Raw genomic sequence first — 9,610 nt, 5'->3', positions numbered from 1 at the left:
GCAAGAGTATTCCCCTGTGTACACGTCCTCTCCAATACTGTTGTGTTGTTGATTTTCACCCTTTTGATAGGTGTGAGGTGATATCTCATGGTAGTTTTGATTTGCATTTCCCTGATTATCAGCGAAGTTGAGTATCTTTTTATGTGTCTGTTAACCATCTGTATGTCAATAGATTGAAAAATATCTATTAATGCCTTCTGTCCATTTTTAAATTGGATTACTCGTTTTTTGGGTGTTGAGTTTTATAAGTTCCTTATATATTACAGATACTAACCCTTTATCAGGTATGTCATTTACAAATATCTTCTCCCATTCTGTAGGCTGCCTTTTTGTTTTGTTGATTGTTTTCTTCACTGTGCAGAAGATTTTCTAAAAAAAGTATTTATTTAAATTCAAGTTAGTTAACATACATGTGGTACACACACACACACACAATGGAATATTACTTGGCAATAAAAGAGAATGAAATCTCATCATTTGCAACAACATGGATGGAATTTGAGTGTATTATGGTAAGTGAAATAAGTCAGTCAGAGAAGCTTTATATTTTTATGAAGTCCCAATAGTTTACTTTTGCTTTTGTTTCCCTTGCCTCAGGAGACATATCAAGAAAGAAGTTCTTAAGGCTGATGTCAAAGAAGCTACTGTCTTTGTTTTCTTCTAGGAATTTTATAGTTTCAGGTCTCATATTTAGGTCTTTAATCCCTTTTGAATTTCTTTTTGTGTATAGGATAAGAAAGTGGTCCAGTTTCATTCCTTTGCATGTTGTTGTCCAATTTTCCCAACAAAATTTTTTGAAGACACATTGTTTTTCCCATTGGATATTCTTTCCTTTTTTGTTGATCATTAATTTACCATATAGTTGTGGGTTTATTTCTGGGTTTTCTACTACGGTCCATTGATGTATGTGTCCATTTTCATGCCAGTATCATACTGTCTTGATCACCACAGCTTTTTAATATAACTAGAAGTCCAAAATTGTGATGCCACCAGCTTCACTTTTCTTTTCTTTTTCCAAATTGCTTCAGAGATTTGGAGCCTTTTGTGGCTCCATAAAAATTTTAGAATTGTTTGTTCTAGTTCTGTGAAAAATGCGGTTGACATTTTGATAGGGATTACATTAAATAGGTATATTGCTTTGGGTACTGTAAACATTTTAACAATATTTGTTCTTCCAATCCATGAATGTGGAATGTCTTTCCATTTCTTTGTGTCCTCTTCAATTTCTTTCATCAGTTTTTTTTTATAGTTTTCAGAGTACAGGTCTTTCACGTTTCCTTATGTTTATTCCTGGGTATCTTATTGTATTTGTTGTAATTTTAAATTTGATTGATTCTTTAATTTCTCTTTCTGCTGATTCATTTTTGCAGTATAGAAATGCAACAGGTTTCCTATACATTGATTTTTTACAATTTGGCTTCTCTGAATATCAGGTTGAGCACTTTTTGTTGGAGTTTTTCTTGTTTTCTATATAAAGTATCATGTCATCTGCAAAAATTGAAAATTTTACTTCTTCCTTGCTGATTTGGATGGCTTTTATTTCTTTTGTTGTCTGATTTCTGTGGCTAGAACTTCCGGTACTGTGTTAAATAAAAGTGGTGGAGTGGACATCCTTGTGTTCTTCCTGACCATAGAGGAAACCTCTGTTGTTTTCCATTGAGTATGATATTATCTATGGGTTTTATATATATATAGCCTTTATCTGGTTGATGCATGTTCCCTCCAAACCTACTTTGTTGAGTGTTTTTATCATAAATGGATGTTGTACTTTGTTAAATGCTTTTTCTGCATCTAGTGAAATGATTATATGGTTCTTGTCCTTTGTGTTATAAATGTGTCATATCACATTCATTGATTTGTTAATATGGATCCACCCTGGCAACCCAGGAATAACTACCACGTGATAGTGGTGATGAATTTTTTAATATAGTGTTATATTCATTTTCCTACTACTTAGAATTTTTGCATCTATATTTATCAGGTATTATACTTTATTGAGAATTTTTTCATCTATACTTATCAGGTATTGTAGCCTGTAGTTTTGTTTTGTAGTGGGGTCTTGATCTGGTTTTGGTATCAGGGTAAGACTGGCCACATAGAATGAATTTTGATGTTTTCCTTCCTTTGCTAGGCTTTGGAATAGTTTAAAAAGAATGGCTCTTAACTATTCTTGAAATGCTTGGTAGAATTTCCCTGTGAAGCCATGTGATCCTGGACTTTTGTTTGTAAAAAATATTTTTTCATTACTGATTCAATTTCTTTGCTGGTTATCAGTTTGTTCAAATTTTCTATATCTTCCTGTTTCAGTTTCAACAAATTATATGTTTCTAGTAATTTATCCATTTCCTCCAAGTTGTTCAATTTGTTGGCATACAGTTTTTCATAATATTCTCTTATAATTGTTTATATTCCTGTGGTGTTGGTTGTTATTTCTCCTCTATAATTTGTCATTTTATTTATTTAGGGCCTTTCTCTTTTCTTTTTGATAATTCTAACTAGAGGTTTATCAGTTTTATTAATTTTTCAAATAACTGGCTCCTGGCTTCATTGATCTGTTTTATTTTATTTTTTCATTTGTTTTTGCTCAAATCATTATTATTTTATTCCTCGTGGCTTTGGCTTCATTTGTTGCTCTTTTTCTAGCTCATTTAGGTGTAAGGTTAGGTTGTTTCTTTGAGATTTTCCATGCTTCTTGATGTAGGCCTGTATTGCTTTATACTTCCCTCTTTGGACCATGTTTTCTGCATCCCAATATTTTTGGACCATTTGGTTTTCATTTTCATTTATTTCCAGTTTTTTTTTCTTTTCTTCTTTGATTTCTTGGTTGACCCAATCATTGTTTAGTAGCATGTTGTTTACCCTCCACATATTTGTGGTTTTTCCAGATTCCTTCTTGTGGTTGACTTGTAGTTTCATCACTTGGAGGTCAGAAAAGGTGCGTGCTATGACTTCAATCTTTTTGTACTTGTTGAAGACTGTTTTGTGACCTACTATGTGATCTATTCCAGAGAATGCTCCATTTTCACTTGAAAAGAATGTGTATTCTCCCGTTTTACGGTTGAGTATTCTCAATATACCTGTTAAATTCATCTGGCCCAGGGTGTCATTCAAAGCCACTGTTTCCTTGTTGATTTTCATTTGCCTGATATGGGCATCAATGTGATTGGAGTGGTAACATCCCCTAGTATTGTTGTATTACTCTTGATTAGTTCCTTTATATTTGGAATTGGTTGTTTCATATATTTGAGTACTCCCATGTTGTATGCATAAATATTTACAATTATTATGTCTTCTTATTAGATGGTCCCCTTCATGATTATATTGCATTGTTTTTGTCTCTTTTTACAGTCTTTGTTTTAAAGTCTATTTTGTTTGATAAGTATTAGTATCCCATCTTTCTTTTCACCTCCATTAGCATGATAAATGATCCTCAAAATCCTTATTTTCAACCTGCAGGTGCCTTGGGTCTACAATGAATCTCTGCAGTCAGCATATAAATGAATCTTGTTTTTGTGTCCATTCATACATCCTATGTTTTCTGATTGGAACATTTAGTTCATTGTCATTCAAAATAATTATTGATAGATATGTATTTATTGCCATTGTATTACTTGTTTTATTTTTTTTTCTGGAGATTTTCTCTGATCCTTTCTTGTCTTTGTCACTTTTGGTCTCTCCTTTCTTTTAATATTTCTAGCAGTGTTGATTTAGTGGTCCTGAATTTCTTTAGTATTTGTTTGTCTGGGAAACTCTATTTCTCCTTCTATTCTGAATGATAGCCTTGCTGGATAGAGTATTCTTGGTTACAGATTTTTCCCATTGAGCACTTTGAATATATCATGCCCCTCCCTTCTGGCTTGCCAAGTTTCTGTTGGGAAATCTCCAGCTAGACCTATGTGTTTTCCTTTGTAAGTTAAGGACTTTTTTGTCTTTTTATTTTTAAGATATTTTCTTTATCACTATATTTTGCAAATTCCATTGTAATATAGCTTCTTTTTGGCCTGGTTTTATTGATTTTGATGAGGGTCCTCTGTACTTCCTGGATCTGGATGTCTGTTTCCTTCCCCAGATTAGAGATATTTTCAGGTATTATTTATTCAAATAAATTTTATGCTCCCTTTTGTCTCTCTTCTTCTGGTACTCCTATAATACAAATGTTATTATGTTTGATGGAGACGCTGTGTTCCCTAAATCTATTCTCATGTTGCATAATTCTTCTTTCTCTCTTTGTTCAGCTTCATTTCTTTCTAATACTTCATATTCTAGTTTATTAATTCATTCTTCTTCTTCTTCCAGCCTGGTGTTCATTGAATTGAGTATTTTTTTCTCCCTAATTGCACTCTTCATCTCTGATTTATTCTTTTTTAAATCTTTATCTCTGTGGTAAGATTCTGACATATATCCTCTATTCTTTTCTCACATGCAGTGAGTATCCCTATGATCTTTGTCTAAATTCTCTATCAGCCATGTTACTTATAACTTTTTCACTTAGATTTCTGGCCATGGTCTTTTCTTGTTCTTTAATTAGTGATAAATTCCTCCATCTTCACATTTTGCCTATGTCTCTGCATTGTTCTCTGTGTTAGAATAGGCAGTTATGTCTCAATGCTCCTGGAAGTAATGGCCTTATGAAGAAGAGGTCATATAGTGCCCAGAGCCTGGCACTTCAGGTATATATGCTACATGCACTCTGCTGTTGTGCTTTGGCTGCTGTATCCTTTAGGCTTATCATATGCAGAGGTTCTCCTTGCTTTCTGTGGGAAGTGTTTGGTCCCTGGCCTGAATGTGGTGAGTTTTACCTAGATGTGCTTTGGTCTGCTTGTGAAACAAGACCTGTCACTACTTCCACTGGCACTGAGACCCTGCAGGACTCTCTGGTCAGGAGATGTGGTGTGGGCAGGTGTGCTGTGGTCTGCTTGCAAAATGAGACCTGTCATCACATTTACCAGAACAAAAGCTCTACAGAACTCTTTGGCTGTGAGACATGGTGTTGGCAGGATTTTATGCTGGTCTTCAGAGGCTGGCTTGCCCCAGGACTTTGGCAATTGTGACTGAGGAGGGCAATCCTAGTGGAGTGCAGGGTAGTAGGGCTTGGTGTAAGCACTTAGGCAGCTAGTGTTGGTGCTGTGCTACTTCCCACAGGTGACTATGTTTTTATGCTGAGGATTGGGGGAGGGAAATGGCACCAGCCAGTTCCTTTGTTCCTACAGAGGTGTCTCTGTGAATGCTGCCTCTCATGGATGTACTCTGAGAAGAGTGAATAAGCTCTCTACTGTTTGCCCCCCGGTTTTCTTCAGATTGCTGTTTCCAGGCTGTGTGTTCCCTGGTTATTTGCCTGCCTTCTCTTCAGGAGCATTAGCACCCTCCAGGCTCTATACTAGCTAAGCCCACTGACCTTTTAAGCTCCAGACCTTAAGCCCCACTGGTTGCAAGAACTCATGAAACTCAGCCCCTCTCATTTTCCAAGCCCATGGCTTTGGGCCAAATGTTCTCATTGTGCATTCCCCTGTGTGCTCCTCTCTTTCTTACCCTTCTCCTCAACTACAGCTCCCTCCCCTCTGTAGCACCAGCAGTCTGTTTCTTCCCTAAATCATTTCTCCTGCTTCCTAGCTTCCTACCTTCTTAGATGTGGCCTCTTCTTTCCCTTTAGTTGTGGAGTTTGTTCTGTCAGGCTTCAGGTCAATTTCTAGGATATTTAGGATGATTTGATGGCTATCTTGTTGTGTTCATTGGACTAGGAGATTCTAGTTTCCTCCTACTCCACTTATATCTTCCTCTTTTACTCCAGGTTTCTTTTGATACCCATTTGCATGATAGATGTTTCTCCATCCTCTCACTTTCAATCTGCAGGTGTGTTTAGATCTAAAATAGGACTCTTCTAGGCAGCATATAGATGGGCTGTGTTTTTTTTTTTTTCCATTCGGCCACTTTATGAGGCTGGACATTTTAAATAATATAGTGTAGCAACCTTGGGTACTGGTCCACCTTTCCTTCAGGTCTTATTATTGTTATGTGCTTATTTACACTACTCTGCAAAGCCTCTGACATTGCCTTTCAGAGGGTGCTGCCTTGATTATGCACACATTCATTCCTGGAGAGCACTAATATTGGCAAGTCTCTCCTTGTCTTCTTCCCTGGTCACTCCCAGATCTTAAGTTTCACTAATTTCCTGCTGACTGGTCTATACATATTTTTTAAAATATGCCCTAGGGCATAAATTGACTTACAGTCTGTTGAAGTTAAATTTGAGCTCCTTAGAAGGGGTATTTCCCTAGATCAGTGTTTGGGATTTGCTCTGATGTCAGGAAGGCTCTTTTCAAATGCCGTTTCTCCTTTTTTCTCTTCAGGAAAATATCTAGTCTAAGGTGTAGCCTATAATTCAAAGGATTCTACCAATTTCATTCCAATTGCCTTTGTCACTACCTTCACTGTTGTTTAGAGTGCTCTTAGGCTTAAAGTTTCCACACTCTATTCTAAACAGAATAAGTTACTGTGGTGAAAGATTCAGAGTTTTCTTCTAAGTCCTCCTTCTTTCCTAGTTGAAAATCTCTGAGCTACAGCTCTGGTACCAAGGGCCAGCAAAGTGGCACACTTCTCTGTGACATCCCAGCTTTTGGAGATGAATGCTCAATGTAGGAGGGACATAGCAGACTTAGGTCTCTTTGTCTTGCTTGTCCTAGTATACATCTCCTGTGCCACAATTCAGTGCAAGGGTGAAAAGGGCCCCGGAATTCTCAGTGCCACCATGTCCCAAATCTAGCCTTGTCCCATGAATGGGGGATGGGAGAAAGAATGATGCCCACCACATCTTGGCTAGAGTGGATCAGAACTTAGCCTCAAGAACAGGTAGTTGGGTGAATTACAAGAAACACTTTTGTCCTGTCTCACTCAGAAAGATAGCCCTTCAACTGAGAACTATGAGGACAGGAAGCCATGTATTAAATTTTTTTTAATGTTTATTAGAGAGAGAGAGAGAGACAGAGAGAGAGAGAGAGAGAAAGGCACAGAGAAGAGGGAGACATAGAATCTGAAGCAGGCTCCAGGCTCTGAGCTGTCAGCACAGAGCCTGACGTGGGGCTCAAACTCACGTACCCATGAGATCACGACCTGTGCCGAAGTCGGACGCTTAACCGACTGAGCCATCCAGACGTCCCTAAAGTTATTTTTTTTTAATTTTTAATGTTCATTTATTTTCAAGAGAGACAGAGACAGAATGCGAGTGGGTTAGGGACAGGGAGAGAGGAAGACACAGAATCTGAAGCAGGTTCCAGGCTCCAAGCTGTCAGCATAGAGCCTGACGCGGGGCTCCAACTCAGGAGTTGTGAGATCATGACCTGAGCTGAAGTCAGTCGCTCAACCAACTGAGCCACCCAGGTGTCCCAAAAGTTATATTTAAAGAAACAGAATAAAATAAGTTATTTTATGGGTTGAAATAGGTCTCTTCGAAAAGATACGTCCATTTCCCTACCCCCATACATATGAATACAACCTTATTGGAAAATAGTGTCTTTGCAGATGTAAATCATTAAGGCTCTTGAGATGATATCATTCTGGGTTTAGGGTGGACCTGAAATACAATGACTGGTGTTTTTATGAGAAGAGGGAGTTTTAATGCAGGCACATATAGTGAAGACTATGTGAAGATGGATTGAGAGAATGGAGTTATGCTGCCACAAAGCAAGGAATGCCAGGAGCCACCAGAAGCTGGAAGAGGCAAAGAAAGATTCTCTCCCAGAGATTTTGGAGGGTATGTGGCCTTAGTGATACTTTGATCTTAAATTTCTGGACTCCAGAATTGTGACAGAACAGATTTCTCTTGTTTTAAGTTACCCAATCAGTTTTAACACACCCAATCAGGCAAACATTCCAGATTTTTTCTTTGTAAATCCATATTTACTTTCATTTATGAAAATTTCCTTCCCCTCCTCATTAAGCTTTTGGCCACAGGTTAATACTGGTGACTTAAATTGCAGCAAAAGAATTCAAAGCATTTGGCTTGTAATAACCAACAAATGGGCACTTTTTATGTTAACATACACATTTAAAAACTTTCCTTTTGTCAACCTAGTCATTACAGTCAAGAAAAAAAGCAAGGAAAGTGTGCCAGTTTATTGATTTGTTGCTTATCATCTCTAAATTCTCCCTTTTTGACTGCTCTGTGAAAATGGATTTGGGACTTCTACATATTTTTCCCTTTGTCAGCTAGAACTGAAGCTTTGTCAGTAGATGGAACTGGAAAGAGTGAAGTATGAAAGGGTTTTGCTTCCTGTTTCTGACATTTTTACTGGGTAGACTGCTCCTCCAGCTTGTACAGATTTCTCCAGTGTCTTGTTCTTGTGGTGCATTGTTTGGTAGCACCCCCAGCACCTTCTCCTGGTACCCTTCCTTTGGTGGTTTTATAGTATATCACATGCTTCTGGTGATATACTTCCCCATGAACACATTTCTCGGGCACCCTAGAGGACTGATCCCAGAGGGTGGGCTTCTATAAAGCTCCAGAGGCCAGAGTTCCAGTGATTTCCGGAGGTTGTAGTTTCAGCTTGCAAGGTACCACAGCATATTTCTTGCCATTTAATGAACCTTGGCTGGCTTTATTCTCTCCAACCAAATCTGGATCTTAGCCCTAAATTGGGAGTACGGGTTGAGGGTACTATATCTCAGCTCTAGGGGTAGTGGCTATTTTATCTGCTATTATGTATCTGCTATTCCTGTATTTGTTAGAATTCTCTTTACTCCTTACTAGGTAATATCTCATTACTCCAGTTCTTGTTGTCGTTAATAATTCTGTATCTTAAACTTTCCCTATTCAAATTACTATGTGCCTTTTCCCTCCTGATTGCACCCAGACTGATCCTGAGATGATCACTGGAAAAACAATGTCCTATAAAGTTTGAAATATGACACAAATATATTCATATTACTTTTACAGCAAGCAATTCCTGTGAAGTGGGCACAGCAAGTACTATTACCTCACATTTTATAGATGAGGAATAAGGTTCACAGAATTTAAGTAAGTTTTCCAAAATCCTATAGTCATTTTTGTTATCTGTAAAATGGGTATAACAATAGAACCTACCTCCTAGGGTAATTATAGATTAAATGAGGTGAAGTATGTAAGGTGCTTAGTACATGGTAGTGGCTTGATAAATGTTAACTTTTATATATATTGTACTTGGCTTGTAAAATATATTCAATCTCGTGTTTTGCTAAACTACTTGCAATGGGTTGTTTAGGACTTATTTGTCTTTTCAATATCTAAATTTTTTTCTTTTGGTTAATGGTATTTTTTCAAGTAGTACAGCATAACCACCAAAGATAGAACTATTGTATCACAATTACCTTGCATGGTTATTTCTCTCTAAGGGGAAAAAATGCTCAGAGTGAGAGCTAAACAACCCAGGCTGAGATTAGGTCAGTATAATGCAATTCTGGGTTAACTGTGATAAATGTCTAAACTCTGAGTGAGGAAACCAAATTCCTAAGAATCCATCCCTAAACTTAAAAAGGTAAAACTTTCAAATTTGAATATTTTAATGAATGTAAATGGTACATGCAGCTTAAACATAATCTCTGGTCTCACTGGGTTCCGCTTCTATTAATTACTTTTTTG

Source organism: Felis catus, chromosome X (assembly GCF_018350175.1).
Source record: "Felis catus isolate Fca126 chromosome X, F.catus_Fca126_mat1.0, whole genome shotgun sequence".
NCBI classification, from domain to species: domain Eukaryota; kingdom Metazoa; phylum Chordata; class Mammalia; order Carnivora; family Felidae; genus Felis; species Felis catus.
This window is presented reverse-complemented; position numbering follows the sequence as displayed.